The sequence below is a fragment of the Muntiacus reevesi genome, chromosome 7 (genome assembly GCF_963930625.1).
Source record: "Muntiacus reevesi chromosome 7, mMunRee1.1, whole genome shotgun sequence".
In the NCBI taxonomy this organism is placed as follows: Eukaryota; Metazoa; Chordata; class Mammalia; order Artiodactyla; family Cervidae; genus Muntiacus; species Muntiacus reevesi.
Genome location: NC_089255.1, coordinates 71,295,447 through 71,320,955, shown reverse-complemented (window position 1 = coordinate 71,320,955; position 25,509 = coordinate 71,295,447). Strand labels below are relative to the sequence as shown.

General features: G+C 39.1%; 1 protein-coding gene and 1 non-coding gene across 2 annotated transcripts in view; both read right to left on the bottom strand.

The window, feature by feature from the left end:
* Window positions 1–25,509, bottom strand: part of SYT16 (synaptotagmin 16) — a 113,109-nt gene that overhangs the window by 60,257 nt on the left and 27,343 nt on the right.
* On the bottom strand, window positions 6,438–6,577 carry LOC136172782 (small nucleolar RNA SNORA7). The gene has a single exon (XR_010664120.1). It is a non-coding gene; the product is annotated as a small nucleolar RNA SNORA7 (small nucleolar RNA).

Here is a 25,509-nt window from a genome sequence, read left to right as displayed (position 1 = left end):
CCCAAATTCCCTTTATGTTCAGAAATATTTACCTTCACTTATGAAGATAGGAAGTGAAAAAGCCAAAGAATTTAGAATCAAAAGACACAGGTTTTAGCCTTTATCCTGCCACATGTTAGCTGTGTGACTTATCCTTTGTTACTTGACATTTCTGAGGCTTCAGTTCTTCACATAAAAATAATGATCCCTGCCTTCCCCTTTTTTAAGGTTTTGCTGAGGGACAAGAACAATCATTTGTAGGCAAAGGACTCTAAAAGCAAATTTTAGTAAACAACAAAAGCAAAGGAGAAAAGGAAAGATACACACATCTGAATACAGAGTTCCAAAGAATAGCAAGGAGAGATAAGAAAGCCTTCCTCAGTGATCAGTACAAAGAAACAGAGGAAAACAATAGAACGCGGAAGACTAGAGATCTCCTCAAGAAAATCAGAGATACCAAGGGAACATTTCATGCAAAGATGGACTCAATAAAGGACATAAATGGTATAGACCTAACAGAAGCAGAAGATATTAAGAAGATGTGGCAAGAATACACAGAAGAACTGTACAAAAAAGATCTTCACGACCCAGATAATCACAATGGTATGATCACTCACCTAGAGCCACAGTGTGACTTCACATTCCCGGCGTGTGAAATCAAGTGGGCCTTAGGAAGTATCACTATGAACAGAGCTAGTGGAGGTGATGGAATTCCAGTTGAGCTATTTCAAATCCTGAAAGATGATGCTGTGAAAGTGCCGCATTCAATATGCCAGCAAATTTGGAAAACTCAGCAGTGGCCACAGGACTGGAAAAGGTCAGTTTTCATTCCAATCCCTAAGAAAAGCAAAGCCAAAGAATGCTCAAACTACTGCACAATTGCACTCATCTCACACGCTAGCAAAGTAATGCTCAAAATTCTCCAAGCCAGCCTTCAACAATAAGTGAACCATGACATTTCCAGATGTTCAGGCTGGTTTTAGAAATGACAGAGGAACCAGAGATCAAATTGCCAACATCTGTTGCATTATTGAAAAAGCAAGAGAGTTCCAGAAAAATATCTATTTCTGCTTTATTGACTATACCAAAGCCTTTGACCGTGTGGATCACAATAAACTGGAAAATTCTGAAAGAGATGGGAATACCAGACCACCTGACCTGCCTCTTGAGAAATCTGTACGCAGGTCAGGAAGCAACAGTTAGAACTGGACATGGAACAACAGACTGGTTCCAAATAGGAAAATGAGTACGTCAAGGCTGTATATTGTCACCGTGCCTATTTAACTTATATGCACAGTACATCATGAGAAACGCTGGGCTGGATGAAGCACAAGCTGGAATCAAGATTGCTGGGAGAAACTCAATAACCTCAGATATGCAGATGACACCACCCTCATGGCAGAAAATGAAGAAGAACTAAAAAGCCTCTTGATGAAAGTGAAAGAAGGGAGTGAAAAAGTTGGCTTAAAGCTCAACATTCAGAAAACTAAGATCACGGCATCCAGTCTCATCACTTAATGGCAAATAGATGGAGAAACAGTGGAAACAGTGGCAGAGTTAATTTTGGGGGACTGCAAAATCACTATAGATGGTGACTGCAGCCATGAAATAAAAAGACACCTGCTCTTTGAAAGAAAAGCTATGACCAACCTAGACAACATATTAAAAAGCAGAGACACTCCTTTGTCAACAAAGGTCCATATAGTCAAGGCTATGGTTTTTCCAGTGGTCATGTATGGATGTGAGAGTTGGACTAGAAAGAAAGCTGAGTGCCAAAGAATTGATGTTTTTGAACTGTGGTGTTGGAGAAGACTCCTGAGAGTCCCTTGGACTACAAGGAGATCCAACCAGTCCATACTAAAGGAAATCAGTCCTGAATATTCATTGGAAGGACTGAAATTGAAGCTGAAACCCCAATACTTTAGCCACCTAATATGAAGAGCTAACTCATTGGAAAAGACCCTGATGCTGGGTAAGATTGAAGGCTAGAGGAGAAGGGGACGACAGAGGATGAGATGGTTGAATGGCATCACCAACTCAATGGACATGAGTTTGAGTAAACTCCAGGAGTTGGTGATGGACAGGGAGGCCTGGCGTGCTGCAGTCCATGGGATCACAAAGAGTTGGACACGACTGAGCGACTGAGTTGAACTGAACTGAACAATGTACTCATATTATATATAATATCCCATTTAAAACTGAATAATATCCTCAGAGGTAGCCATTGTATGCTCACTCAACAGAGGAAGTTCCTGGGATCCACAGAAATCAAGTAATGTGTAGGCTCTGACTCCAAAGTCCATATTCCTTCCATTACATTATTCTATTTGGTAAACACAAAGCAATATGCAAACAACAGGTGTTTCATTCCCCAGGTGCCAAGGAACCACCACAAAAGAAAGTCTTGGCCTCAAATAACAAAAGACAAACACGATCAAAGTGGGACCCAAAAACGATCAAAGTGGGACCCAAAGAGTTTCTGCTCATCCACAACAGCTGGGATTGTCAAAATTCAGGTACATGTCCCAAGACAATTTCTCCCTCCTATATCCGAAGCCAAGGATACTAACTGTTCATGGCCCTCTTTCCTGATAAGGCTCAGAATCTGTAAATGTACTTCAAACAGCAAAATCCACTGATCAGAATTGCCTATAGAATGAAGCTACTAGTCAAATTTGTGCCCTGTAAAGACAGCTTATATTCTGTGTAGAGACTGTAAAGCAGAGCTACAGCCAAGCCTGGAATCAGGAGAGGAAAAAGAAAGATAATGGGAAGGAATTCACTTATTTAAAGGTCCATCTGCTAGGACTTCCCTGGTGGTCCAGTGGTTAAAGAATCCACCTGCCAATTCAGGGAACATGGGGTCAATCTCTGGTCTGCGAAGATCCCACACACCACAGGGCAACTAAGCCCATGCACCGCAACTGCTGAAGCCTGAACACTCTAGAGTCTATGCTCTGTAACAAGAGAAGTCACCGCAATGAGAAGCCCATGCACTGAAACTAGAGATTAGCCCCCACTTGCTGCAACTAGAAAAATCTCGGGTGCAGCAACAAAGACCCAGTACAGTAACAAATAAATAATTTAAAAATATGCTTTAGAAAAAAAGTCCATCTGCTTCATAAACAGCATGAGATGCCAATCCCAGGGCCTGATGTCTGACACTGTTGACAAACAAAAATAGACCCAGCCCTCACCTGGCAATTATAATCCCATTAACTCTCTTCTATGATATCAAAAGCCTTCAGAGGGCCAGAAAGTAGGCAGGAAAAGTGGGCTCATCTCAGAAAGCAGAAATAGCCTAGATGGGTCAGTAACTTCAAAGACTGCCAAGCATGCAGCTGGAACACTTGGCACTTAGATTTCAGAATTCAGGTTCTCTTGGATTTTTAAAAAGGAAAAAACAGTGCACGTATCATAATCTATTTAACACCCCAGTAGAGTTTGGGGCAACATCTTGTAATAAGATGCATTAATAATTAAAACATGCAAATGTTCACTCTAAGAGAAATAAGTAAAAGTTCTAAATAACCTCATCTCAGGTTCAAGTCATCCCTGATATTTTGAAAAAATTCCAATTTTCAATGCCTTGGATTTGGAGATTCCAAATGAGGGTTTGTACACTTGTATCAAGGCTAAATACTGCATATATCAATCTAAGATAAAAGTTAATTTTGTGTGTCTGATTTCTAGAAGAGACATCCCAAATCATATGTTGGTGTTTAAAAAGCTATCCAAAAATTTTCCCCACAAGATTTATTGAGAAATATTTTTTTAGATATAGGAATCTCAAATACTCTAAAATATTTTAAGATATTAAAGAAAATCATTTTTAGAATAAAACATAACTCTAGGGGTTGGAGATAGCACAGAGTAACTGAAGAAATTATAAACATATAAAGTAAACATGAGAAGTGCTTGTCTGCTGAAACCCAGAAATGAACCAGAACTGTGAAGTTGGAGAAGACTCTTGAGAGTCCCTTGGACTGCAAGAAGATCAAACCAGTCCATCCTAAAGGAAATCAGTCCTGAATATTCATTGGAAGGACTGATGCTGAAGCTGAAACTCCAATACTTTGGCCACCTGATGCAAAGAACTGACTCTTTGGAAAAGACCCTGATGCTTGGAAAGATTGAAGGCAGGAGGAGAAGGCGATGACAGAGGATGAGATGGTTGTATGGCATCACTCACTCGATGGACATGAGTTTGAACAAGTTCCTGGAGTTAGTTGGTGATGAACAGGGAAGCCTGGCGTGCTGTGGTCCATGGGGTCACAAAGAGTCGGACATGACTGAGCGACTGAACTGAACTGAACTGAAACATGAGAAAAGTAAAAGGACCTTGTGAACAGGGTTCCTGCCACAATTAAACTGAAGAGGTCAAAAGCCCATGCTGCTGAAAATCACTTAATGTGGAAACCAGGGTTCGCAAGGCACCTGAGAGCTGTTCTTGCAGCTCAAAGGCAAAGGTGTCGAAGAAATGCAATGACACGTCCATTGACGCTGCACTCCGAGGTTGCTGCTTTTGAGTCCTACCTATTGATCCACACGTGAAATGTGATACCACCAAGGAGGCTGCTCCCCTGATCATCCACAGCAAGGCAGCCTCAAGCGTCCCTCCTGCATCCTTCCTGCTCATCTCTTGGCGCCAGTGCTCTGAAGAGTTCTACCTTGAGCACTTGGCTCAGTCCACATGCTGGACCTGGAATGTCAGATCACCCACAGCTTCAACTGCCAAGTCCAGAATGGCAACTGGCCAAACAGCGACTGGCTCCTCCATTCTCTCCCGAGCTCTTCACTCATGCATTCAACACCAGCCTCCAGCCTGGGTCTCGGTACAAGTCCTACCATGCCCATCCTGCACCCATCTACTCCCAACCTATGTGCTGCAACCTTTTTCCTTTATTCCCATCCTCGAGTTTCCGTGCCCAGAATGACCTCTGCTTCCTCAACTCCCATTCACAATTTCTTTTTTCCATTCACAATTTTTTATTGGAGTAAAGTTGATTTACAATGTTGTGTTAGCTTCATGTGCATAGTGAAACAATCCAGTCATACTTATATATGACTGAATATATACATGTATATATATGAAAGTGAAAGTGTTAGTCACTCCGTGGTGTCCGACTCTGTGGCCCCATGAACTATAGCCCATCATGCTCCTCTGTCCATGGCATTCTCCAGGCAAGAATACTGGAATGGGATGCCATGTCCTTCTCCAGGGGATCTTCCTGACCCAGGAATCAAACCCTGGTCTCCTGCATTGCAGCCAGATTCTGTACCATCTGAGCCACCTGGGGAGCCCATATATCTATACATATTCCTTTTCAGATTCTTTTCCCTTATAGATTATTACAAAATACTAAGTATAGTTTCCTGTGCTATACAGTGGGTCCTTGTTGGTTATCTAGTTTATATATTGTTGTTCTTGTTTAGTTGCTCAGTCCTATCTGACTCTTTTGCTACCCTATGGACTATAGCCTGACAGTCTCTTCTGTCCATGGGATTTTCCAGGCAAGATTACTGGAGTGGGTTGCCATTTCCTCCTCCAAGGGATCTTCCTGATCCAAGGATTGCACCCACGTCTCCACGTCTCTTGCATTACAAGTGGATTCTCTACTGCTGAGCCGCCAGGGAAGCTCATTTTATATATAGTAGTGGGTATGTCAATCCCAAACTCCTAATTTTAACATCATTCTTCAAAATGCTTAAGCTTCTTCAGTATCTGTTCTCCCCTCCCCTTTCCAAAACACAAACCTGAGCTTGGGTTTCTTTCCCTTATTCTTGCTCCTCCTCCTGTCAGAACATTACCTGTCGGAACATTACCAAAACAAATTAACATTCTCCATGGACTTGTACACGTCACCTCTAGAGAGGCAGCTCCTTAAAAGTGGGAGCAGAGTACCTCTCTTTGCATCCTCACAGCCAAGCTAGTGTAGTGTCAGGCCCACAGCAGCTGCTTGATAAATATTTATTAAATGAAAGCAGTAATTAATTAGCCATATCCAACTATAGTGGGAAGAATTGGAACTCCCAAAGCATCAAGCACAGAAAAGTACCTGTCACCATAATCAGGCACAGAGTGGGTGTTTAACACAGATGTGTTCAATGGTTGTTATATATCTCACTAGCATTTATTCAACTCTTTATCTTGTATTTCTGATATACACAGATTAAATGGGTTTATGTGATCTGGATGACAGCCCCAGCTCTTAACAGGAAACAGCTTTTCACATTCCAAGTAGCTTATGAAGACACCCTTAGAACAGAATCCATTGGTAAGCAGGGGTGGAAAATAACCACTGTTCATCAAAATTAGCCTCTATTAATCTATTTCAATTTCTTTTTGCTAAACTTGTAAGTGAATATCTACTTGTCTGTTTAATAAAATTCAAAACATTTTCCCTCATTAATTTCTTCCTGTATTCTACATTCTACTCTTCTATTTTTTTTTTAAACTCTGTTGCAGAATGTCTTCTAATCACCAGCTACTGAGCAAACTGGGAATAGAATGGCTACCTCTGTCAGGCTTGCTTTCCCTCCTGACTCTGAGGGAGTCATTATACTAGCCATTCTCCAGATGTGATCCTGGGAGGTTACTCTGCTTTTTTATCTTCATTTTTTACCCCCTTAATTCAGTGGATTCAGTATTGTTAAGAGCTATTTTAATACGATAAAGAGATGAACAGAATCATATAATTCTGACCAAGTAATTCAGACAAAGTACAAATCAAAGCAATATACAAGCACAAATAGAAACAATATGTATTGTCAAAAATAAGATGCTAAACAATTGAGCTATATGTCCTTGGAACTATTTCACCCTGAGTTCTAGAACAAAACACTAAAAGTGATCATGATACAGGTTGAAGTTAAGGGGGCGACCATTTCCAGTAACATGTCAAATAACCTGAAGATTGGAATCTGACCCTAATAACACCCTAGGGGCAAGATTTGACCCTGCACAAGGATTCCCTTGCGGCTCAACTGGTAAAGTATCTTCCTGCAATGCAGGAGACCTGGGTTTGATACCTGGATTGGGAAGATCCCCTGGAGAAGGGAAAGGCTATCCACTCCAGTGTTCTGGCCTATAGAATTCCATGGACTATATACTCCATGGGGACTATATACAGTCCATGGGATCACAAAGAGTCAGACATGACTGAGCGACTTTCACTTTTTACTTTCAGGGCTTCCCAGGTGGCACTAGAGGTAAAGAACCTGCCTGCCAATGCAGGAGACATAAGAGATACAGGTTAGATCCCTGGGTCGGGAAGATCCTCTGGAGAATGGAATGGCAATCCATTCCAGTATTCTTGCCTGAAGAATCCCATGGACAGAGGAACCTGGCAGGCTATAGTCCATGGGGTCACAAAGAGTCAGAAACAACTGAAGCAATTTAGCACAGCACTCAAAAATTACCCATCTTAGCCAGGACAATGGATAGGCATATGCAAACGTGAGGTCACTTACAAAAAAAGACACTGCACCTGTCATGGCCACAAAAGACCCAAGACAAACTAAGAAAACTATGATCCACAGGTACGATGTTCAGTCAAGTTCACCCTTGACAGTAAAGCTTTTGTCATTTTCTGGAAGATGACTGTGTTGACAATCAAAAATTGACAGCTTTTATTTCAGAGCAAGGGGTAAGGGTTTTGAGGGTTATTTAAAACAGCTTTGAATTGTGGTACTGGAGAAGACACTTGAGAGTCCCTTGGACAGCAAGGAGATCGAACCAGTCAATCCTAAAGGAAATCAACCCTGAATATTCACTGGAAGGACTGATGCTGAAGCTGAAGCTCCAGTACTTTGGCCACTTGATGTGAAGAGCCCACTCACTGGAAAAGACCCAATGCTGGGAAAGATTGAAGGCAAGAGGAGAAGGGGATGACAGAGGATGAGAGGGTTGGATGACATCACTGATTCAACGAACATGAGTTTGAGCAAACTCAGGGAGATGGTGAAGGACAGGGAAACCTGCTGTGCTGCAGTTCATGGGGTTGCCAAGAGTCGGACATGACTTAGCAATTGAACAACAACAATATTGTAAGTAATCTTGTGATAGTTTCAGGCAAACAATGAACAGACTCAGTCATATATATACATGTATCCATTCTCCCCTCAATTCCCCTTCTATCCAAGCCGCCATATAACGCAGAGTTCCATGTGTTATACGGCAGGTCCTTATTGGTTGTCCATTTGGAGTATGACCTACCTGTACATTTACAGGTGATGTATTTCTAAAACTACAGGATTAAAAAATAAACAAAATCTGATGGGGCCACCCAAAATAATGAGGGATAAAAATTTATTTCATACATTGTAATGACACTTTCACTAGATAAAAGGGCTAGGAAAGATCTGTTTACCAAAATACTCTATTCCTGGGGAAAAGAAAACATTAACCATGCCTGCTTTAACCCTTCCTTAATTAGCTTTCTAAAATTTTGTTAAATGTACCTTAATGAGTTTTTTCTTAACTAAATTTGGAAGCTCCCCAATCTACCAATGCTATGTTTAATCAGATTTTCAAAACTTGTTAATGATACTTTTGTTTGCAAAATTTACCAGGCATTCACAGGTAATAGACATTGTCATTATTCAGTATCATTACCCTATGTGGATTCATTTTTATAAACTCAAATAAATGATATATTTATAAACTCAAGTAAGAATGTGTTGGGTATTGGCTAAATGAAAGTATCCTAAGCTAATGGATACTACAACATAATAGAATTGAAATTGTCACTATTTAGAGAAATGTTTAAGCAAATGACTTCTGATCCTCCTAAATGCCATAATTAAAATAATATATTATTATGAGAGTATGTTGTTTAGTTCTGATCACACAAGGAAAGGAATTAAAACCAAGAATACTAAGCGGTTTTTCCATAGTGATGAAAATGATAAAAAATTATCTTCAAATAATCCTACATTTCTATGAAATTTCAAATTTTTTTAAGCTATTCAGCTGCTGACAATAATGCCAACATTCACCTTCTTTATTTTTAGGATTCTACCATCTTTCGTTTATAACCTGACTTTCCTTCTATATCCATGTTTCTCTTTCTTTCAACTTATTGGGTCATTTATCTCAGGATTCCTGTTTCATTTATCTGTGATACTGAATTTCCTCCTAACCTCTCTAGCCATTGTCAAGATAATTCACCTGCTATTCTAACTCCATAAAATTCCCTTCCAAACTTATAGTTTGAAACTTGTGCTGCTGCATTTTTTAGGATTTTAGTATCTGCAGCCTCTTGCAGATGAAGTCCATCTTTCCTGAATAGGCCCTTTCTCATGTCCAGATTTCCTAATTTACCCAGGGAGGAGCATTCCAATACCAGATAAACCTAAAGCCTTCTTCCTTGGCCAAACTCACACACACAGACACCACCCACACTTACCTTCAGTACAAAGCCTAGATCCTTGGTGTCAAGCATCACGGAGTTAGAATCACCACTTGATCTAGATCTCCTAACTTACCCAGGGAGGTAAGTTTGATATCAAATCACTGCCTGAGTCATGATGCAGGTTCCCCATCATCACCTACTTGTGTGATATAGAGCAAGTTCACTATATCCTCCAGGTCCCAGCTTCCCAGACTGTAACATGCAGGGACTCTGATTTCTAAATTATTTTCAGTCCTAAAACACTATCACATACAGGCTCACATTTGCCTTTCTTGTTTTCACGATCAGTAGAATTTAAAAGACGTCCCAAAGTTCAACTACCCTTCACGTAGATTAGTAACTATTTGCCTTTCAAATGAGGTTGAACTATTTTTTTCCACCTTTGAAATATACTGTGAACATCATCTCCATTTCTGAACAGCTTCACGGTGTTTTTCTAACTATAGTGTTTGTGCTAAATGTGAATAGACCTGCAAATTAATGCAGTTTAGCTCATTCGAAACCCAGATTGTAAGTCTTTCTCTGAACTCAATCTAAAAGGAGTCAGTTTAATCATGTTTAATATCAAGAGGCCTATGGTTACTTATACATTGTGACCTTTTATCCTTTAGTGTGCTGCAAATATTTTCAAAGAAACTTTAAAGCCAACATTCAAAATAATAAACTAAGTAGATTTTAATAGTTCAAGAAAATCTATTCTATGTAGCTTGTGTGCTTTTCAATATCTCATGTAATCTTCACAACAATTCTACGAGACAGGTATTACTATTTCTCCCCATTTTATAGATAAGGAAACTGAAGCACAGAGAATGTAACTTAACATGCCCAAAGTCACCTAGGCTTTAATCACAGGCAGTTTGGTTCCAAAGTTCATGTTCTTCAACTTGAATTAAATGATATGACATCTCTGATGTTTATTAATAACCAAATGCAACAGATACATTACGACCTCAATTTTCTTTCTTTGCAGCTTTTCACTTGATGAATACAAAAGGCCACTGTCTGGAAATCCATTTTATTGCATCTATGCTTGACTTCAATCAATGATAACACACTCTATTCACTAACAGAGAGAAAGGTTAAAACCACCTTTGAATCTGAATACCATATAGCAAATGAAAACCTCTACAACCATGCTACAGACTGATGAAAGCTACATTCTGCTCCTGGCAAGGAAGTGAAACAGGTATTTCAATGCTAACTATGTGAGAGAGAAAGTGAGAGCAATAAACAAAATTTACAGCACAAAACTCGATGGGATTTGGGCTGGTGTGGGGCTGGCCTCCATGGATCTTTTATTCAGTATTTTCCAACCAATTAAAGTCAATCAAGGCCACACTTGTCTCAGTACAACTCATCATTCAAAGACATTTCAAAATGATTTCTACTCAACGGATTCATCTCTTTTGGGTTGAATTTTCAATATCCCATTCAGCAAGCTCTATTATAACACTTTCAAAAGTAACTTCTTCCCCTCACAGCACAATAAATGTGGCAAAGGTACCATTCTACTGAAAAGGAACTGATGGGAAAAAAGGAGTCAAAGAAAGATGTGTAAGAACAGCGTTCATCTAAGCAGAAAGACACATTTCAATTTGGTTTTGTATTGAATCTTTCCAATAATGGTCAAACCTCCCTCACAGAGCTAAGCCTCCCCAAGCTTGCCGGCACTGTCTGTTGCCCAGCCAAAGAAGAGAGTGGGAGGAGCGGGTGGTGGAGGGTGGTCACCTACCAGCTGCTGTTAAAATCTGTCAACTGGCAAACGAAGCCTTCTGATTTGTGAGCAATTTCCAAAACAAAAAAAAAAAAAATCAGAACTACCATCTGGGAAGTGGGAAGAAGATACCGCTTGGCAAAAATGTTTCATAAAACATGAGCAAACACAGAAACACACACAAATACACCGATGTGTACACACACATACACACACAGAAAGGCAATGCCCTCAGACTGATAAAACTGGCAATCTCTCCCGACTACTGAGACTTTTTTCCCCAATTGCCTAACGTGAAGAGGGAGCTGGGAGATCTTTTCCGGAGTCGGCAGGTGACAGAAAAACTGGATTCTGTTGGAAGGCCCACTGCTGACTCACTACCTGACTTCAAGCAAACCACCTGTTATGAATGTAGGGTGTAGTTTATCAATTTGCAAAGCAGGTGTGAGCCTTCTCACCTTCTGCAAACCATGCAGTGCATGTAAATGAGGATTTCAAAGAACTGTACTATTCTGGGGATAGAATTCCCGAAAGGAAGTGTAACATATCATTTTTAGAGCTCCACATGATCTCCGCACATGCAGCCAGAAGCTTCACAATCAAGATCAAACCACTGGTGGGCATCGCTATTTGTTCACACAGGAGCAGCAGAAAAGCCTGATGTCTATTCCCAATGGAAAGTGTGGCACAGCCTGTCTAGGGGAAGGTGATGGATGCTCTTTATATCTCCTTTCACCTCACATTCACCCAAGACATTGCTCCAAAAGGACCACTTCATTCCTGATGGTGATGCTTAGGCTGGACCTATGGGGACCACTCAAATGAAAGGTAATTGTGCAAAACATCACACACTGCATTAAAAGCTGGTCCCTGAATGAATTTTTCTCTGGGGAATAAACAGATATGTTCTATATTTGTTTTTCATTATACTTAATAAATTCCACTAAGTTTCTTCTACTTCTTGGTCCTGATTACACTTCATGGTACTGTCTATAGGTTCAGCACTTTTAAGTTTCCACTTAGAAATTAATTTTCAAGTTCCCTCTTTATATTGTCTTTTAAACCCAATATAAAACAGTTGGGTACATACTTTACTAAAATCTATATCAATACGGGTTATACTAATAACATAAGACTTTAGCCTTTCAGATGTTTATACTTTGGTGATGTTTCCCATTCAACTATAAACCTGTTCTTCTTAATCAGTTCTTTTAAATAATTCTTCTATTTTGACAACTATAATTAACGTGAAAATTCATATAAAATATTCTACATTCACCTAAAAGTTTAAGCAAACAGAAGGATGCTACAGGTTCATTATTATAAAGACAATACAATATTTTGGTCAAGAGCCCAGACTTTCTGTGTTCAAATCCTGCTCTCTCATAAACCTAGTATGGCCTCTGTGCCTCAGTTTTCTCTTTTGTAAAATGGAGTCAACAATAGGACTTAAGACGTGTACATATAAAGCACTTACAATTGTGCATATAAAGCAGTTAGAACAGCCTGGCACCTAATTAGCTTTCAAGAAATGATATCAGTTATAATAACCATCACTACCACCACCACTACACTGTTCAATATAACCCAGTAAGTACACAATCCACTTATTTGAAACTCTGATTGAACAATTACAAGACAACCAATTGGAGGCAGAGGCCAAATATAAATTCCTACCCAAGGCACTGACCAGCCACACAACACAATTGAGCAAATTCTGTCAGCTAAAGCCCAGCCAGGCCCGGAACAGCAGTCATGGTCACTGAATATAGAGTTGCTCAGGATGAAGCATCAAAGTCTTCAGGAATACAGAGGATAAGGATAACAACTTTTTGGTGTATAAAACTCAGAGGTTTCTCCTTCCTAAGAAATCATATCCCATGTTTGACATAAGCCCTAGTAATGAAAAGCTCTGCAGTGAAATTGAACAACTTTTCAGAGATGCACTGACCACACAAAGTACAAAACTCCCTCTGAAATAAAAAGGCTCTTTTCAAGCAATTTGGGGGAAGATGACAGAAGGAGCAGAAGATTCATATTAAACAGGACTGTTTTAAGACTTCTGAGTTGTGTTTCCAGTCTGATAACCATACCTGATTAGTGGAAAGATAAAGAAAAGTAAGACTTCCAACATAACATCAAACATGCATGGTCATGACCCTGGAGGAACTAAAGGATAGTGATCAGTGAAATGTCATCTCTGAGTATTAACGCAATGCAGGTAAGGTTGGGTTGAAATACACTGGATGGCAAACTCACACTTCAATCTAAAAAACAGAATACTGTAATGATAGGAGGATGATATTAAACATTTTTAACAGCCAAATAGATGTTAGCACCAATCAATCAGAATAGCCCCTGTATGTAAAAGCTCTTATACCTATTCCTAACATACCCTTAGAGAAATCAAATCTAGAGCCACCAACCAAAAAACAAGGTTCAGACCACAATCCCTCTTTCTTGGGCTCTGCCTTCGAGGTACTAGAGGTACTCTTTCCTGGCTCCATAAGCTATATTCACTCTGGAAAGCACTGCTATCAGAGATGCAATATGGCCCAGGCTGAAACTAGATGTGGAGCCAGATACTGAATCTTATGGATAAAGTCACAGAAGCTAGGGGAGGAAACAGAAAAAGTAAGACCCTCACCAAGCTCTTGGAGAACTTTCTCTGTTTTTCCCACAGATTTTTTGATGAAATAACTTATAGATTAATTTCAGAAAAAGATGAATCTAAGGCAAAGAGCACTGAGTAGTCAGAAAAGTTAGTTTTGTAAATGATAAAAGAGAAACTCCACGATGAAGACACCATTATCATGAACAATTCTGTGGAGAAGATACAGTACCAAATGTGCAAAGGGAAAGACTAGATATCTCTTCAAGAAAATTAGAGATACCAAGGGAACATTTCAAGAAAACATGGGCTCAATAAAGGACAGAAACAATATGGACCTAACAGAAGCAGAAGAGATTAAGAAGAGGTAGCACAGAAGAACTATACAAAAAAGACCTTAATGACCAGAATAACTACAACGATGTAATCAATCACCTAGAGCCAGACATCCTGGGATGCAAAGTCAAGGGGCCTTAGGAAGCACCACTATGAACAAAGCGAGTGGAGGTGATGGAATTCCAGCTGAGCTATTTCAAATCCTAAAAGATGATGCTTCTAAGGTGCTGCACTCAACATTGCAGCAAATTTGGAAAACTCAGCAGTCATTGCAGGACTAGAAAAGGTTAGTTTTCATTCCAATCCCAAAGAAAGGCAATGACAAAATATTTTCAAACTATCACACAATTGCACTAATTTCACAGAAATTCTCAAAATCTTTCAAGCTAGGCTTCAACAGTATGTGAACCGAGAATGTCCAGATGTTCAATCTGGATTTAGAAAAGGCAGAAAAACCAGAGATCAAATTACTAACATTCATTAGATCATAGAAAAAGCAAGAGAATTTCAGAAAAATATCTACATCTGCTTCATTGACTACGCTAAAGCCTTTGGCTGCATGGATCATAACAAATTGTGGAAAATTCTTCAAGAGATGGGAATACCAGACCACCTTACCTGACTCCTGAGAAACCATATGCAGGTCAAGAAGCAACAGTCAGATCTAGATATGGAACAATGAACTGGTTCAAAATTGGGAAAGGAGTATGTCAAGGCTTCATATTGTCACCCTACTTATTTAATTTATATGCAGAATACATCATGTGAAATGTCAAGCTGAATGAAGCACAAGCTGGAATCAAGATTAGCAAGAGAAATATCAATAACCTCAGATATGCAGATGATACCACTCTTAACGTCATAAAGCAAAAAGGAACTAAATAGCTTCTTGATGAAGGTAAAAGAAGAAAGTGAAAAAGCTGACTTAAAACTCAACATTCAAAAATCTAAGATCATGGCATCCAGTCCCATCGCTTCATGGCAAATAGATGGGGAAACAATGGAAATAGTCAGACTTTTTTGGGGGGCTCCAAAATCACTATAGATAGTGACTACAGTCATGAAATTAAAAGATGCTTGCTCCTTGGAAGAAACGCTATTACAAACCTAGACAGCGTATTCAAAAGTAGAGACATTACTTTGCTGACACAGGTCCATATGGTCAAAACTATGGTTTTTTCCAGTAGTCATGCATGAATGTGAAACCTGGACCATAAAGAAGGCTGAGTGCCAAAGAATTGATGCTTTTGAACTGTGGTGTTTGAGAAGACTCTTCAGAGTCCCTTGGATCTCGAGGAGATATAGTCAGTCATTCCTAAGGGAAATCAGTCCTGAATATTCATTGGAAGGACTGATACTGAAGTTCCAATACTTTGGCCACCTGATTCAAAGAGTCCATTCATTGGAAAAGACCCTGATGCTTGGAAAGATTGAGAGCAGGAGGAGAAGGGGATGACAGAGGATGAGATGTTTGGATGGCATGAACAACTCAATGGCCATGAGTCTGATCAAACTCAGGGAGATAGTGAAGGACATGGAAGCCTGGTGTGCTGCAGTCCATGGAGTTGCAGAGTCAGACACAACATAGTGACTGAACAACAACAATACCTATAGTATGCTTCCCATAATAAATTATCCCCATCCCTAAAAAAAATGTGCAAAATTATAACTTATCTTGAATCCTTTAGAAAGAGCTTATCTTTCAGGGCAACCAAGTAATTCAAAATCTAAGGAGAGACAGGAGCCTCCAAAAACATATAAGACACTAAAACCTGCCTACCTGAGATAGACCTTGGACCCAAGTCAAGGCACTATGAATAATTTAGGTAAACCTTTAACAAATTGCTAAAATCTAAGTATGAGGTAGTATGAGAGCACGAAACCTCTAAGAGCTACAGATACAGCAGAAATCTATACCCACTCACAGACTCTGCTCAGCCATCCTCCCTGGGTACTAGTAAGAAAGACTAGAGGGAAAGACGATGGCTCCCTCTAGGTTCTGTCCTCTTGGAAGGAAACCGCAGTGGAAAATGGACAAAGTCCACACAGATTCTTCTCCCCTCTCTCCACTAGAGCATAGAAGATGTAACCCCCACTAGAGGAAAGACAGAAAATTCTTGTTGGCTTTAGGGACAGGTCAAAACTTCTGCAGCTAAAGAAAAGGAATGGAAAAAACTCTCTAGCTCTACCAGCAAAGAGTGGCTGAAACACATCTGAGATCCAGATCATTAGCTCTCCTATACCTCTGGGGAAGAGAGAGGATTACCAAGAATGCCACACCCACAAGAGTGAGGCAGATGCCACTCCCCTAAGGACAAATGTACACCAGACAAGAGAGAACACTACCCCACTCCACCCACTAGCAAGCATCATGACTAGAAACAGCAATCTCCGGCTAGGGGATGTGTCAAGAACATGGAGACAGACCTTCTCTGATGCGGGTATCAAAGGAAACGCTTAAACCCAACAGCAGAAAAAACATTAAGGAAAAGCTCTCTGGTAAACCTGCCTCTATCCTAAATACCATGATAACACTAGAAGCATTTGAAGCCTACGAGGCATAGATGGTAACAAGAACAAAAACTAAACCCAAACCAAGCTCAATCTTGGTTAGTTTGACTCAACTCTTTATAGTAAAGATGTAGTAAAAGATAAGGTATGCATATGTCCAATCATAAATGCTATTCACCTCATTCACCTCAATTTTCAACCAATGTACATTACACAAGATGCCCAGATTTCAGAAACAAATGATGAGACACACAAAAAAAGCAAGAAAAATGAGACACCATTGAAACAAGGCAAACCAGAGAACCAGACACAGATGCTAGAACTATGACAGAGGAAAGTTAAACAACTATGATGAATATGTTAGAGGCTAAAAGGAAAGGTAGACAACATGCACTATTAGATGAAGTATTTCAGAGATGGAAACTATTTAAAAAAAAAAAAAAAAAGATCCAGATGGAATGTTGAAAAGAAAAGTACTGTAAGAAATGGAGAATCCTTTTAATGGCATCACAATAGACTTAACATAATAAAGGAAAAGCTATAAACTTAAAAAGAAGTCAACAGGGATATCCCTGGTAGTTTAGTTGTTAAGAATCCACCTTGCAATGCAGGGGACGGGGTTCAATCCCTGGCCGGGGAGTTAGGATCTTATATGCCTCGGATCAATGAAATCCACATGCTCCAGAGGCTATGTGCCTAGACAGCCTGTTTGCCACAATGAAAGATTCAAAGATCCTGCATGCCTCAACTGAGGCCCAACTCAGCCAAATAAATATTTATTTAAATGGCTGTTGCTTAAAGCCGTTAAGTTAAAAAAAAAAAAACAAGTCAATGGTAATTATTCAAATTAAAACACAGATGTGAAAAAAAAAGAACAGAACATCCAAGAACTGTGGTCAATATTTAAAGGTATAACATATGAGTGAGACATCAAAATCCCACTAGGAGAAGAAAGAACAGAGGAAAAGAATGTGTAGGAATAACAGCCAAGAATTACCCCAAATAAATAAACATCAAACCACTGATTTAAGAAGATTAAGAAGATTAAAAGACACAAATCCAGATAAGTTAAACAAACACACCATATTCAAACTGCTGAAAAACAGCCTTTAAAAAAAAATCTTGAAGCAGTAATAGGAAAAAAAGGACACATTATATGTGGGGGAACAGAGGTAATAATTATGGCAGATTCTTTGTCATTTATTTGCAACACACCTGTAGTATAAGATCTACTTCTTTGAAGTGAAGAACCATAATACAGACAGAAAATTGAAACTACATAAAAATAAATAGTGATAAAAATGACATTGTTGTTGTTTAGTTGCTGAGTCGTGTCTGACTCTTTTGCGACCCCACAGACTGTAGCCCACCAGGCTTCTCTGTCCATTTCATTACCTAGGCAAGAATACTAGAATGGGTTGCCATTTCCTTTTCATGGGGATTTTCCTGACCCAGGGATCAAACCTGCAACTCCTGCATTGGCAGGCAGACTTTTTACCATTGAGCTACCTAAGAAGCCCAGAAACCATGTAAATAAAGGTAAATTTAAAATTTTTCTTATTTCTAATTTTTATAAAAGAATTGTCTAGAGCAGAATTAATAGCAACATATTGGGCATTAAAGCATAAGTTAAAGTATATGCATGACAGCAAAGGACCTTAGATAGGACTAGGAATAAACTATTGTAAGGACTTTATACTCCACAGGAAGTGGTAAAATATTTAAATTATTCCTCAATAGAAACAGAAATTAATTACAACTCCCTGGGATATTTGTATAAATAAAAGATATGACCACAGAAACACAAAAGTAGCGAGGAGGATATAGGAGACTAGAATGTTATAAAATCTTTACACTGCTCAGAGAGTATCTGATAAAAGTATCTAATTTAGAGTAGACTTTAAAAAGTCAATATTATAATCTCTAGAGTAACCACCCAAGGAATAAAATAATACATAAATAGTTGAGAAAAATAGAATAATACACATATTTGATTAATCCAAAAGGCAAGAGAGAAAATAATGGAGCAAAGAGCAGACAGAATGAGTACAGAAAGTAAACAGTAAGATGCCTTAAATCGAATTATGTCAATAAGTGTAAATTGATGAACTAATCCACTTAAAATATAAATATGGTTACAATAGATAAAAATGAAAAAAAAATCCAACTACAGTTGACCCTTGAACAAGCGGGGTTTGAACTCATGGGTCAACTTATCTTTCAACAGCGAATAATACATAATCCAAGACTGATTGGATCTGCCAGATCTGCAGAACTGGAAATGTGGAGGAAACTACAAGGAGGGCTGACTGTAAAATACATGCAGATATATGACTACCTGGAGCATTGGTGCCCTCAGCAAGCTGTTGTCCAAGGATCAAATGTATATCTGTTTACAAAAGCCCCACTTTAAATCTGATATAACTGAAAAGGAAAAAGATATAACATGTAAACAGTAACCTAAAATAGTATGGTATAGTTATATTAATACCAGAATAAACTTTAATACAAAAAGTATTATTCAAAATGAGAGACAATGTTTCATAAGGATAAAATGGTAAATTTAATGGGAAGACATAACAATCCTAAATAATATAACTTCAAGTTATATTCGAGAAAAAAAGAACAATTTTTCTTCAAGAAAATAAAGAACAATTTCTTATCTTTCAAGTTTTTGTGTTTTTTTTTTCCACTACAACATCTTGAACTTTGAGCTGCTACTACCAATACATCAACTCTTAGGTTTATACTAAAGTCTAGGAACATTTTAGCAGTCATCCAATAGGAAAACAGAAATTATAGCTACAAAAGTAACACATAAATGAGGTAGATAAATTGAAAGCTTTCACATCCAGGACTTGCCTGTTCCAAATTGGTAGCCTTCATGCAATACTCAGAAGAAAAAAAATTCTTCATAATTACTTGGCATAAGTCACAATCAAGGAAATGTTGGTACAAATTAGTATAAGAAGTTATTAATATATAGTAAGAAAACACACCCTTCCATGAGTTTCTTTCTTCAAGAATAGACACCTAGCTCTTCAACAGAGCAGGCACTGGTGAACTAAATTACATCACCTGAGATGTTTTTAACATTTTTTAACATTTCCCTCACCAAAACTGATGTAAAAAAAGAAAATAGATCAGATTATATAAAAATTGAACATGATTAACCAAACTACCTTAATATAGAGAATATATGTAACACACATCTTCTTGCTACTCCTTATGGTTATCAAAAATGAACTTTTAGTTCAGTTCAGTCACTCAGTTATGTCTGACTCTTTGTGACCCCATGGACTGCAGCATGCCAGGATTTCCTGTCCATCACCAACTCCCATAGCTTGCTCAGACTCATGTCCATTGACTTGGTGATGCCATCCAACCATCTCATCCTCTGTCATCCCCTTCTCCTGCCTTCAATCTTTCCCAGCATCAGGGCCTTTTCCAATGAGTCAGTTCTTCACATCAGGTGGTGAAAATATTAGAGTTTCAACTTTAGCATCAGTCCTTCCAATGAATATTCAGGACTGATTTCCTTTAGGATGGACTGGTTGGATCTCTTGCAGTTCAAGGGGCTCTCAAGAGTCTTCTCCAACACCACAGTTCAAAAGCATCAATTCTTCAGCACTCAGCTCTCTTTAGGTCCAACTCTCACATTCATGCATGACTACTGGAAAAAACATAGCTTTGACTAGACGGACCTTTCTCAGTAAAGTAATGTCTCTGCTTTTTTAACATGCTACCCAGGTTGGTCATAGGTTTTCTTCCAAGGAGCAAGTGTCTTTTAATTTCACGGCTGCAGTCACCATCTGCAGTGGTTTTGGAGCCCAAAAAAATAAAGTCTCCCACTGTTTCTATTGTTTCCGCATCTAGTTGCCATGAAGTGATGGGACCAGATGCCATGATCTTAGTTTTCTGAATATTGAGTCTTAAACCAACTTTTTCCACTCTCCTCTTTCACTTTTATCAAGAGGCTCTTTAATTCTTCTTAGTTTTCTGCCATAAGGGTGGGGTAATCTGCATATCTGAGGTTATTGATATTTCTCCCAGCTGTCTTGATTCCAGCTTGTGCTTCATCCAGCCCAGCATTTCACATGATGTATTCCACATATAAGTTAAATAAGCAGGGTGACAATATACATCCTTGACATACTCCTTTCCCGATTTGGAACCAGTCTGTTGTTCCATGTCCAGTTCTAACCGTTGTTTCTGACCTACATACAGATTCCTCAGCAGAGCCATAATGAAAGCATCACAAATTTCAAAGTTCAAAGAAGTAAAATCATGAGTATATTCTTTGACTACAAAGAAGTAAACTAGAAATCAATAAAAGAATGATATCCAGAAAAAAACAATTGTAAAAATCAGAAACTATGTTGAAACTTACTTACAATAAAAATACAACATATTCAACTTGTGGGTGGCAGCTAAAGTAGTATTTTTAAGGAATAATTTTACATGCATACTTTGGGGAAAAAGTTATGTAATTGGGCTTTCCCGGTGTCTCAGATGGTAAAGAATCTGCCTGCAATGCAGAAGAGCCAGGTTCGATCCCTGGGTCAGGAAGATCCTCTGGAGAAGGGAATGACTACCCACTCCAGTATTCTTGACTGGAGAATTCCATGGACAGAGGAGCCTGACAGGTCAGGGCTACAGTCCATGGAGTCCCAAAGAGTCGGACATGACTGCACAACTAAAAGAAAATAATAGAAAAGATCCAACAAAAGAAGAAAATCTAAAAGATCCACTATGTATTAAACAAATTTAATCAATTATTTCTTCTCACCAATAAAACTCCATCCTCACATGGCTTTACTAGTGAAATCTGCCAACTTTAAAAGAAGAAATAATATCAAACTCACATAGCAGGAGAATAGAAAAGGAAGTAAACACTGTTCATCTCATGTGATGGGCAAGCATAACCTTGGAACAAAAACCTGAAAAGGACATTTCAAGAAAATGACAGGCCAGTATCATTCATGAAAAGATATAAGAAATCATATCCAAGATATTTGAAATTCAAATCCCTTGATATATAGGAAAAATAAAATACACTGCAACCAGGTGGAACGTATTCTGAAAATGCAAAGCTGATTTAACATTTTAAAATCCAATATAATCTACCCAGTAGAATAAAGAAGGGGGGAAAAGCCTATGGTTACTTCAAAAGATGCAGAATAAGTGTATCATAAAATGTATCTCCTATTCTATTCCTAAACAAAGAATAGAAAGAAATGTCCTTAATTTATGGTGGTAGAAGTGAGAAGAGTGGTTATATTACAGAACAGATAGGACAAAGAGGTTTGAGGTTTCCAACTGGATGTGGGTGGTAATGACAAGAGTGGAAAGATAAACATTCTTCAAGCTGTACAGTGAAGACTAGTCACTTCATTGGCTATAAGTAGTACTTCAACAAAAGAGTAAAAAATAAAACAAGAATTGAGCAAAGATGAAGAAACTAGAGAGCATCTCTGAAACAGATAACAGAATGCGACAAATGATAAAGGAAGCTCCATGACTTCCCGAAAAATCAATGGGGAAGGAAGAAATCGCTCAACAGATGGTACTTTGGAAAATATGGCCCATCAGAGAGCCTCCAATTCGGAGTTTCACTTATACCATATCCAAAACTAACTCCTAAGGGATTAAAAAGCTCATTATAAAACCATCCCCATCTCACACTTACAAACCTCATGGGCAAAAAAGCTACACAACAATGTAGGTGAACATTCAATTGATGACACTTCATACGGTTAATGTTCATGAGGAATTTCCTACAGGCCAGGCACTACTATAAACACTGCATACAGCACACAGGAACATTCGCAATTAGATTACATAGATAGGAAAACGGAAGCCCTGGGACCCCAAGTAACTTGCCCAGGAGATAAACTCTTAGATCAGAACTCAAAGTCAGATTTCTCTTACTTATTGTATGGCATCTTGCCGCTTCAAAGTGGTACCTTAGAAAATGAGACATTCTATAAAATTTATTTGGGATTTTATTCTTGTCTCCTGGAGTGATTAGGAACCAAACAATAATAAATACAAAACAATCACCTCCCCGCAAATGACCCAACTGACACTAGATCAAAGCCTGTTTGGAAAAATGACAAAATTTTACTAGTTACACAAGAAGAGTTCTTAGGTAGAGACGGATTAGGAAGAGAATAACCGGCAATGAATAAACCCATGAGGTCACCTATACTGTCATCAGACACGTTTTTATAAATCACAAACAGTTCACACTCCAACAAAGAATAAAATGTCGCCTCTCACGAGTGTGAACTTTCACGACTTTTCTTTTTCTCAGACCACCTGCACCCTGAGAACTCAAGGACTCAAGTTTCCAGCGAAGACCCATGCAGATCGCGTGCGTATGAATGTCGGTGCTGGCGGTTACCGCCAAGGGGCGCAAGCGGCGCGCACCAGCGCCGGGGACCCCGCGTTCCCAGAGGAGCGCGCCGGCCATGCGCACCGCTGAGCCTGCCAGCATCAAATTGCCGGCTCATTCAGTGATGTCCAGTTTGTGCCCACTGGGAATTTTAACTGCATCTCACAGAGACTCCGCATGCTCGAACAAAGCCGTGTCGGAGGTGGGCAGCGCCCACCGAAGGTGAGCGCCGGGTCTGCATTTCTGCTGAGAATCAGGAATGCTGGTTGGTGAAAACAGTTGTGGAGAAGGAAGCTTTTCGGGAGATGAAGGGAAATCTTCATTAGCTATTGCCTGCCCCTTCTCTAGGAAAATAAGGAAAATGTAGAACTGAACTCTTCAAATTCAATTCCACACTTGAATTCAACACGGGCAAATTTATAGATAAATTTAGGAACTCTTCAAAGCTCTGTAAAAAAATAAAATTTTGTTTGTTTAAGAGAGAGGTGCTAGGTTTGTAAGCTACTCTTCTCAAAGAGAAATAAGGTGACAGGGCGATAAAGAAAAATATATATATAAGCTTTGACAAACTTGAGTTTGAACATGTGTTAATTTACTTTTACCTATTTACTATAGAGGGAGGAAAAAAACTTCTTTAATAAAATGAAATTAGTGAGAGTCTCAAAGGTCTTAAAATTGCAAAAGTTCTTTACAACTCACTAAAATAAGGAATAACAAAGAAATTTTTGAAATTCAACATAATTCCGTGATTATCAGGTCAATTTCTTTATAAACCATTAAATATGATTTATGGGATGACTCTGATAAAATCAAATGCCTTTGCTAATCTAAGTGTATCTCTAAGTTAGGAGGAGAAAGTGAAAGGATTTGTTTATAGAAAAAAGAATTCCCTTCACTAATTCCCACTGCTGCCCATCTCCAAAGTTTCAAACACTGCAATAATACCGTGTGATGGGATTATGATATGTTACCATTTAGAACAGGATGTTGGATCAGTAAGCAGCATTAAAGGATGCAGAGGGCAGCTCATCTTTCTCAGGGGTCCTGGGAAAAAAGGAGGGCATCCTGTCTGCTGGGCACTCTCCTCCCGGAGGGGAACTGGAGTCTCTTCCCACAACTTCAGCTCTACTCCAGCTACTGCCTGATCACATAGCAAAAGACAGTTCCCCGTGTTGGCAAATGTATCACATGAAGAAACAACTGGAAGCCTGGAGCATCTCCTCTGTATCTAGGCCAACCCACAATTTGCAAAAGACAAAAAATGAAGACTAGGAATATTTGGGAAAAAACAATACACCTGTTACATGCCTAACATGTCTTGTGTGGGTTTTCACATTTAACTAGATATTGCTATCTACTTGTTATAAATGAGGAAGGAGAAGCCTCTTTAAGTGATGCCCATGCACAGTACACAAGAAAATAGGGGCTTCCCAGGTGGCGCTAGTGGTAAAGAATCAGCTTGTCAGTACAGGAGAAGCAGGAGAGCTGCGCTCAATCCCTGGGTCAGAAAGATGCCCTGGAAGAGAGCATAGCAACCCACTCCAGTATTCTTGCCTGGAGAATCCCATGGACAGAGGACAGAGGAGCTACAGTCCGTAGGGTCACAAAGAGTCAGACATGACTGAATCACTTAGTACATAGCACTCAAGCACACAAGAAAATAGCAGTGCTGACATATGAATCCAAGTGGCTCTAAAGACCAGAGTCTTCACACCAGTGGTTCACAATAATAATTCAGAAAATAGAACTAATTTGTTCCACAAGAAAAAAAGGCATAAAATATACCATCTTCATTTGTATGCTTTCTTCTTCATTTGTAGGTTTTCTCCAGGTTGACTTAAGAAATAAACACATTCTAATTCTGTTTGATCATCTGTTGAAATCCAAGCCTTAAAAGAAAGTCTTTTGGGCTTCCCTGGTAGCTCAGCTGGTAAAGAATTCACCTGCCATGCAGGAGACCCCAGTTTGATTCCTCGGTCAGGAAGTTCTCCCGCAGAGGGGATAGGCTATCCACTCCAGTATTCTTGGGATTCCCTGTTGGCTCAGACGGTAAAGAATCCACCTGCAATGCACAATCCATGAGTTGGGAAGATCCCCTGGAAGAGGGTATGGCAATCCACTCCAGTATTCTTGCCTGAAGAATCCCATGGACAGAGGAGCCTGATGGGCTACAGTCCATGGGGCAGCAAAGAGATGGACACAGCTGAGCACAGCACAAGTTTTGTGTTACTTCTTCCATTAAAGTTTTAGCTTCATTGTTTACAATAGACTGTGAAAAGTGACAAAAAGCTATAGTTCATACATTTCAATAGCTTATCATTCCTCTTATTACAAATCTAAAAGCACCTCATGGCAAATTCAACCACTTAATTTGTTAATGCCATTGGAATAAACTATTTGAAAATAGCATATACCAATTACCAAAAAAGTATTCACTAATTTATTCAACAAAGATTTCTTTCTTATCACCATCAGGTAAGCACTTCTAGATGCAGGGGTATGAAATGGCTGGAAGAAGTGAAAAGAAAGGGTGAAATGAAAGAAA